Raw genomic sequence first — 9,542 nt, 5'->3', positions numbered from 1 at the left:
AAGTAAATATATTTACTTTATCTTGTTTAAATAAATTATAATCACAAAGTGCCCAGTGTGGTTAAGTGATTGCAAAGCCACTGCATTTTAGTCGTTTTAAGTGGACGTCCAGTAGGTGACGTCCTTTACACGTGCATTTAGTCCATCATGACCCTCTATGAAATCCTTATGAAATATGCAATTATGCTTACACTGGTTGATACTGCAATAATTAATTTAAGTGCCCCAAGTAGTTTTAAGAGGTTCGAAAAGACGTACACTGCCGTGCTTTACAGGTCAAAACTGTGCCACCGAGATGTTGTAGCAAATCTCGCGATATTGCAAAATCCAACGATATGATATATTATCTCGCGATAAAGCAGCCATTTTCCCGTTTTTCTGCAACCACGCATAGCAACCACGAGGCGAGCAGGATTTGAGGGTGCATTGTTGTGTTGCCGAATTACTAAAAATCTGCTGTTGGGTAAGTACATTTTGTATTATAAATGTAACATTAGACATTCTCTGCTTCAACAGAGTATCCGCCTTCAATGAAGTTAATGCTTGTCAATGGAGAGGGGACAGACTCTTTACAAAGAGTTTACAAGTACAAATTAAATGTACGAGAGTCTGGTAGAACCAGGCTAATTTTTTTCTGCCGGTGAGACAAAATTTTGTTATAGGTCGCGCTGGCGCGACCGCAACATTTGCCCAGCAGCGAATGGTAAAAAAAAAGAAAGAAAGCGGAACGAAACTGCGCTACTCGTTTGTGCTAACGGACCGTTTATTAGTTCGGATCATTTCGGATATTTCATGAGTCAGGAGGTGTTTTGCATAAATGTTAACATAATATCCCAAAACGTTTCTGTGAATTACTGTGTTTATATCTTACACTACCATAAAATCAACTATTTGTGCAGGTGAGGTTAATGCACAATGAAAATAGCCAAGTATCAGGAAGGAGACTAACTTTACCTGATTCCTCACCTATGGCCTCAGCTTTAAATACTTAAGTAATGCTTTATGGCCGTGCCTTTTTGCATAATGAATATAAATCCTGTCTGTATGCAAAGAACGAATCTTCTGTTTTTGATCATATTTGGAATGTATTGTGAGTGTATTATTGTCACTTGGAGGGCAGTTTAATGTGCTCTCTATATTAAGGCAGTTAATGGCTCAGGTTTGCTCTGTTACAAAGTTGCTCTATAACCATACTCTAAGATTACCAATTTTGTAATCACTTAAGTGAAATTTTTAAAACGTGATTTTGTTTGTTGTACTTGACGAAATTACATTAAGTTTTCATTTTTCTTTCAGGGTCACATAACGAACAGCCATCTGTCGTAGAATTCAGGAATCCTTCTCCAGGCCATCTGGCAGAACCAAAGAGACATTGCATTTGTTTCTTGTTTAATGTCCTTCATAAAGGTGTGTTTTGTTGTTGTTGTTTTTTTGCCATATAGTTATGGTGTTTATTGATTAAAGTGTCCTTTCTTACCTTAAATATTTTTCACCCATTTGTTTTTATTGTCTCCAGCATTATCATCCCAGTCCCAGAGGACACCCCATTTTATGTGAGAATCTTGCGATTTGCATCTTATTTTATACACAATATACCTTAAATACAAACATACATTTTTCTAAATAATTGTTCATACAGTTACAAATATAGAGCCTATAATGTCTGTCATTGCTCAAGGAAAAAGCTAAAGTACAGCCAGCTAATTTTATAGTAACTAATGCAGTATTACACTGTGAAGTGTATATTTGAACAGCAGTCTTATCACTTCACAATTTAAAATATGTAGACCAGGTGTAGCCAACCCTGGTCCTCAAGAGCCACTGCCCTGCTTGTTTTCCAACTATTCCTGCCCTTCCAGCTTCTGACTGACAGCACACCTGATCCATTATTAGTCAGCAGGAAGTAGGGCAGGGATAGTTTGGAAACAAGCAGGAGAGTGGCTCTCGAGGACCAGGGTTGGCTACCTTGGATTTAGTCAATGTGAATGATTATTATATGGCTACAATAGTTGACTATGTCCAATTGGATTACAAGAAGTCTAAATCTTTGCTACATCCACAAAGTAGTTAAAATAAAACAATATTGTTTACTGTTTTTATTTAACTACCCTCTTATTTAAGTTTGTGTGTGTTTTGTTTTCATTAACAGAATTTCCAAATGTTGTCTTGCCTCTTGACCGCTGCATTCGGGAGAGAGCACAGAAGTGACGGTGTGTGTGTTAATGGTCTTTTCCAGCCATGGGGTTGTCCTATCCAAAATTGAATTTACATTTTACAAATCTTTACATTTTGAAATTGCTGGCACCAGACTCTCAAGGAGCGCTTACCCCATGTCAAGTGAAAGAAATATTATATATTTCTAATTATTGTGAACAGCGTGATTTTTGTTTTGTTTTGTAGGATACAATCAGAGATTGATTTGGTAAATATGGATGATGCTCAAAGACTGAGCTGGCTGTTCACATGTGAAACATATAAATTAGCCAATTATCTTGAGAGAGCCTGGGAGAAGAGGAAAAAAGCTCTTTATTGAGATGATCTGTAGATGAGGATTTGTTTGTATATGCTGTGTGTATATGTGTATATATATGTTTGTATTCATGTATTTCTCCGAATGATTTGTATATGCGACCGGAAGATGTTTGCTAAATAAGTTTGTGGTGTCTTGTAATCCCATGTGGGATGGGCCAAATGTTTGGCATGACACAGAAATAAAATTTAACTAACTATATATGGTGTCCCCTCCTTGAACTGCCACCTTACCGTGGTGGAGGGGTTTGAGTACCCGAATGAACCTAGGAGCTATGTTGTCTGGGGCTATATGCCCCTGGTAGGGTCTCCCAAGGCAAACAGGTCCTAGGCGACGGGTCAGACTAAGAGCGGTTCAAAACCCCTTATGATGCCCAAAAAAAGGAGGACCGTGACGTCGCCCGGTATGGCGCAGCCGGGGCCCCACCCTGGAGCCAGGCCCGGGGTTGGGGCTCGTATGCGAGCGCCTGGTGGTCGGGCCTCCCCCCATGGGGTCCGGCCGGGCTCAGCCCGAAGGAGTGACGTGGGGCCACCCTCCCGTGGACCCACCACCTGCAGGAGGGACCGTAAGGGGCCGGTGCTAAGTGGATCGGGCGGCAGTCGAAGGCGGGGGCCTAGACAACCCGATCCCTGGACGCGGAATCTAGCTCTAGGGACATGGAATGTCACCTCTCTGGCGGGGAAGGAGCCTGAGGTTGTGCGTGAGGTTCAGAGATTCCGACTAGAGATAGTTGGGATCACCTCTACGCACGGCTTGGGCTCTGGAACCACACTCCTCGAGAGAGGATGGACTCTTCACCACTCTGGAGTTGCCCATGGTGAGAGGCGGCGGGCTGGTGTGGGTTTGCTTATAGCCCCCCAGCTCAGCCGCCATGTGTTGGAGTTCACCCCGGTGAACGAGAGGGTCGCTTCCCTACGCCTTCGGGTCGGGGATAGGTCTCTCACTGTCGTTTGTGCTTACGGGCCGAACGGCAGTGCAGAGTACCCGGCCTTCTTGGAGTCTCTGGGAGGGGTGCTGGAAAGTGCTCCGACTGGGGACTCCATCGTTTTACTGGGGGACTTCAACGCCCACGTGGGCAGCGACAGTGACACCTGGAGGGGCGTGATTGGGAGGAACGGCCCCCCTGATCTGAACCCGAGTGGTGTTCTGTTATTGGACTTCTGTGCTAGTTACAGCTTGTCCATAACGAACACCATGTTCAAGCATAAGGGTGTCCATCAGTGCACATGGCACCAGGACACCCTAGGCCGGAGGTCGATGATCGACTTTGTGGTCGTTTCATCCGACCTCCGGCCGTATGTCTTGGACACTCGGGCGAAGAGAGGGGCGGAGCTGTCAACTGATCACCACCTGGTGGTGAGTTGGATCCGATGGCGGGGGAGGAAGCTGGACAGACTCGGCAGACCCAAACGTACTGTGAGGGTCTGTTGGGAACGTTTGGCCGAATCTCCTGTCAGAGAGATCTTCAACTCCCACCTCCGGCAGAGCTTCGACCAGATCCCGAGGGAGTCTGGAGATATTGAGTCCGAGTGGACCATGTTCTCCACCTCCATTGTCAACGCGGCCACTCGGAGCTGTGGCCGTAAGGTCTCCGGTGCCTGTCGAGGCGGCAATCCCCGAACCCGGTGGTGGACACCGGAAGTAAGGGATGCCGTCAAGCTGAAGAAGGAGTCCTATCGGGCCTGGCTGGCTTGTGGGACTCCTGAGGCAGCTGATGGGTACCGACGGGCCAAGCGGACTGCAGCCCGGGTGGTTGTGGAGGCAAAAACTCGGGCCTGGGAGGAGTTCGGTGAGGCCATGGAGAAGGACTATCGGTCGGCCTCGAAGAGATTCTGGCAAACCGTCCGGCGCCTCAGGAGGGGGAAACAGTGCCCTACCAACGCTGTTTACAGTGGAGGTGGGCAGCTGTTGACCTCGACTGGGGATATCACCGGACGGTGGAAGGAATACTTCGAGGATCTCCTCAATCCCGCCGTCACGTCTTCCATTGAGGAAGCAGAGGCTGAGGGCTCGGAGGCGGACTCGTCCATCACCCAAGCTGAAGTCACCGAGGTAGTCAAGAAACTCCTCGGTGGCAAGGCACCGGGGGTGGATGAGATCCGCCCTGAGTACCTCAAGTCTCTGGATGTTGTGGGGCTGTCTTGGCTGACACGCCTCTGCAACATCGCGTGGCGGTTGGGGACAGTACCTTTGGACTGGCAGACCGGGGTGGTGGTCCCTCTTTTCAAGAAGGGGGATCGGAGGGTGTGCTCCAACTATAGGGGGATCACACTTCTCAGCCTCCCTGGGAAAGTCTATGCCAGGGTACTGGAGAGGAGAATCCGGCCGATAGTAGAACCTCGGATTCAGGAGGAACAGTGTGGTTTTCGTCCCGGTCGTGGAACACTGGACCAGCTCTATACCCTCTACAGGGTGCTGGAGGGCTCATGGGAGTTTGCCCAACCAATCTACATGTGCTTTGTGGATTTGGAGAAGGCATTCGACTGTGTCCCTCGCGGCGGCCTGTGGAGGGTGCTCCGGGAGTATGGGGTCCGGGGCCCTTTGCTAAGGGCTATCCGGTCCCTGTACGACCGGAGCAGGAGCTTGGTTCGTATTGCCAGCAGTAAGTCAGACTTGTTCCCGGTGCGTGTTGGACTCCGGCAGGGCTGCCCTTTGTCGCCGGTTCTGTTCATAATTTTTATGGACAGAATTTCTAGGCGCAGCCAGGGGCCGGAGGGGGTCGGGTTTGGGGACCACACGATTTCATCTCTGCTCTTTGCGGATGATGTTGTCGTGTTGGCCTCATCAGACCAGGACCTCCAGCATGCACTGGGACGGTTTGCAGCCGAGTGTGAAGCGGCTGGGATGAAAATCAGCACCTCCAAGTCCGAGGCCATGGTTCTCAGTCGGAAAAGGGTGGTTTGCCCGCTTCAGGTTGGTGGAGAGCTCCTGCCTCAAGTGGAGGAGTTCAAGTATCTTGGGGTCTTGTTCACGAGTGAGGGAAGGATGGAACGGGAGATTGACAGGCGGATCGGTGCAGCTTCTGCAGTAATGCGGTCCCTATACCGGTCTGTCGTGGTGAAGAAGGAGCTGAGCCGCAAGGCGAAGCTCTCGATTTACCAGTCAATCTACGTTCCTACTCTCACCTATGGTCATGAGCTGTGGGTCATGACCGAAAGGACAAGATCCCGGATACAAGCGGCCGAAATGAGCTTTCTCCGCAGGGTGGCTGGGCGATCCCTTAGAGATAGGGTGAGAAGCTCGGTCACTCGGGAGGAGCTCAGAGTAGAGCCGCTGCTCCTCCACATCGAGAGGGGTCAGTTGAGGTGGCTCGGGCATCTTTTCCGGATGCCTCCTGGACGCCTTCCCGGGAAGGTGTTCCGGGCATGTCCCACCGGGAGGAGACCCCGGGGAAGACCTAGGACACGCTGGAGAGACTATGTCTCCCGGCTGGCCTGGGAACGCCTCGGTGTCCCCCCGGAAGAGCTGGAGGAAGTGTCTAGGGAGAGGGACGTCTGGGCATCCCTGCTTAGACTGCTGCCCCCGCGACCCGGCCCCGGATAAGCGGTAGAAGATGGATGGATGGATGGATATATGGTGTGTTTAAAACACTGGCTTATTTGAAGTTTGTTGTCATCCTTTGTTAGAAGTACAAGTATTTAACCAAGTATTGAATGATTATTGATACCATTGTTTTCGCTCGCTGTCAATTCAGTCTCCCCTAAATTGACCTTTACTTGGATTTTTTTTTTTTTTTTTTTTTTTTTTGAGGTGAAGTAATCCTGTGTAATTTCTTTCACAGAATCATGTCAAATGCTTTAATGGCGGTTTTCAATATGAGGAGTGATGGCCAAATTCAAAAGAAGTCATTCAACGCTACACTTTGTACGATGTAATTCAAGGTAATTTTGGCCTTATGCCATTAAAAAAAAAATCTCTTGTTCCTTGTCTAATATTAATGTCATTTTTATTGTTAACTTTTATCTATTCCGGGGACATTCTTTAAAAGACCATCTGTCTTTATCAGAAATGTCCTTTTCACTTTTACAGTTACACACCTAGTGAAGGGTCAGTATTGAAGAGGGCAAATGCTGTTTGTTTTTTTTCAGTATTCGAACACATTTAATGCAGAACATCTTTTATTGGCATACGATTACTATGCAGTAAAATAACATGGTTATTTTTCGACATTAAAAAAAAAAAAAAAAGTACATTTACCTAGAAATTAGCCTTTCTCTTTTTTTAAACCATATTCTCTTTCCTCAGATGCTGTGATGAGGTGGAGCCCAAATGCTACAGACTCAGACATTGATGCAGCAGTGGAGGAACACCTGAAGAACGCTCCAGGAACAGCTGAGGGTGGTGGATTTAAAAAATGAGCCATAAACAAAACAAAAACCATAAAGCCATAAACTTCATAGACTCTAAAAACTTTTATTTATGGCTGTTTAACAGTAATGCAAGACTGTTAGTAACTGAAACTTAGTTCTGCCACAGCTCTGACTTCTATTCATCAATGATGGAATATTATAGAAAGACTCTTAAAAATAGAATGCGTTGACTGTTCCTGTACTTTTGTTATATTCTGGTTTGATTAATGTCTGCTTAACCTTAATGTGAAACTGTTAGAGAAAATGCCATTACCACAGAATTTACCACATTGTACTATTTCTAACAACTGGAAGACATTTCAAATGTAATATTCACAATAAAATGTTGTGCTAAATTATAGCACTATTTTTTGCTTCAGTCCACAAATAATGTGTTTATGTACACGTGATTAAACGGTTTTATAGACGTTCAGGTCTGACCGGACCGATTTTGGACCTTTTTAGAACCTTTGTCAAGTTCAGATGTGTAAAAATAGTCTAAATGATTGCCTTTCACGATGTTACACAATATGGGTGTGATTAGTTTATATGCAGGATTATATATATATATATATCTTATAAACATCCAGAAGAACTAAAAAAAAAAAACATTTAGACGTCCAGGGACGCGCAGAAAAGACGTGGAATTCACGGCCAGAAAAGACGTGGAATTCACGGCCAGACGACGTCAAAGACGTCGGTTCAACTTTCATTTTGGAACTATTTTTCAACCATGACGGGACGTCTCGGACGGACGTCTTTTCAACGGTCATTAAACGTCCAAATGTTTGCTGGGAAACGGCGTTGCCAAAGCCTTGTCAGACTCACGGAGATGTGTGTCATATAAATTTGAATGATGCTGTAATAAGTTACCAGTTTTGTCGCACGTTTAATATGCCGTTGTAAAAATCCCTAGTTGGCTTGTATTTCAGTACGAATGTGTTTTTTTTTTTTTTTTTTTTTTTTAGCTGTAGCCTAAGTTACTCTGAGTGTGAAATTTGCTTATTGTTTGTTTGTAATGCCTTTGTTAACTTTATTTAAAAGAAAGAGTTCCTGCACTCTGAATACTAAAATATAGTTTAATGGTATAAAAAATAAAAATGGTATAGTTAAAAATAACTATTGTCACATGTTGTGTTTTAGGAGACACTTTGACAAGCGGACACTGGAAGGCCAAGTTGTGTGTAAGGATCGAGGGCTTTCAGCCCAGCTTCCTGTCTGGCCTTGCCATACTGTTCACAGCATATTACATATTCAATCAGGAGGAAGCAGTCTGTACTTTGGAGTTCATTCAAAGGTAATGATTGAACTCTTAACAACCTCAGTACCTGCATTTTACACATGTACTCAATATCAGAACTTGCCTTTTCTGTTGAGGCCTTTAACACAATGTTTCTCAACTCGAGAAGAGAGAATTTTTAGGGCGAATGATTTAGATGTCTCCCTCTTTAACACTAGCAAACTAATGAGTTAAATCAGGTGTTTTAATTAGTGGACATATAAAACTTCCTGGGAGGTCCTCATGACTGGAGTTGAGAAACACTGCTCTAATATATGGTCGAATTACAAGCCTCAAAAACTTAAAACCAATCTTAATTACATATTGTCTGTTTCCTGACCCTTTAGGCGCTTTGTATGTATTAATCCGGAAAGAGGAATGAAGAAGTTGAGAAGAAAATTGCCATCTAAAACGACAGGGCAAATGGTACAGAAGAAACAGGCTGCAGTGAACCCGCATGTTGCCACTCTGCCTAGCAAAGTGATGGATTATCAGTGGAATTTCTGAAAAGTAAGTAGTACACACACACACACACACACACAGAACTATTTTTCCTTTAATTGTAACCTTTTAATATTCTCTAACTGTTTATGTCATCCCTCTATCTGTCTCTGACTGTATCATTATGTTTTGTAATATATCTAATATATTGTCCTCTTTGTTCTTTTCAATATTTCTAGCCACTCTTTGCATCCTGTGATGGAACAGCATTCTGGAGCTGAATTGTTCTCCATTTTTGATCAGAAGTTTGTTGGACTCACTTGGGGTCTTGTTGTTTGGACATGTTTGTCTGGTAATGAAGTGGTGAAAATTCATCCGTGTCTTTGTGTTTTTTATTATGATCATGTTGGTCAACTTGTGGTTTTAAATGTATGTTGTTTGCGTATTTCTTCTTTGTGTGAAGGGCCATGACGGCTAATTTGTTTCAAGTAATTTAAAAATATTTAATTTCATGTCAATTTACACAATTTTCGGTGTGCCTTTTACAACAATACAATTTTGTAAATAAAAATGAAATCAAAATAATACAAAATACACTGTTTTATGACTTTTTTCATGCAGATTTTAAAGTTATAAATTAAATAAATTTTGACCTGTTTTTCAAGATTAGTATGTTGAATTATTTTTTTGTTTTGTGAAGTAATAGGGGAATTAAAGGCAGGGTAGGTAGGATTTTTCTAAAAAAAAAACATTCCAAATTTGTTTAAACTGTCTTTATATACAAATACATAATTAAAATGTAAGTACTCTGAAAAAGAGAGTATAAAAATCGAGTGTCTGTAGACCTCTCAGGACTGTTGTAAACACAGCTAATTATTTCCATTCACTCCCACCCCCTCCCTTCTGGGCTCCTTCCAAAGCCACGCCCCCAAAATACATGAAC

General features: G+C 44.0%; 1 long non-coding RNA gene across 2 annotated transcripts; it reads left to right on the top strand.

The window, feature by feature from the left end:
* The first annotated feature begins 377 nt into the window (after positions 1–377).
* Positions 378–7,258, top strand: LOC311088791. Of its 2 annotated transcripts, none has more exons than XR_014607564.1 (5): positions 378–463; positions 1,517–1,553; positions 2,150–2,210; positions 6,312–6,411; positions 6,776–7,258. It is a non-coding gene; the product is annotated as an uncharacterized lncRNA (long non-coding RNA). The 2 variants fall into 2 exon arrangements; XR_014607565.1 differs by lacking the exon at positions 378–463 and adding an exon at positions 530–1,407.
* The last annotated feature ends 2,284 nt before the right edge of the window (positions 7,259–9,542 follow it).

This window comes from Abramis brama (assembly GCF_963993115.1).
Source record: "Abramis brama genome assembly, chromosome: 8".
Taxonomy (NCBI): Eukaryota; Metazoa; Chordata; class Actinopteri; order Cypriniformes; family Leuciscidae; genus Abramis; species Abramis brama.
The sequence above is the reverse complement of the archived record's forward strand: the minus strand, read 5'-3'. Positions and strand labels throughout refer to the sequence as shown.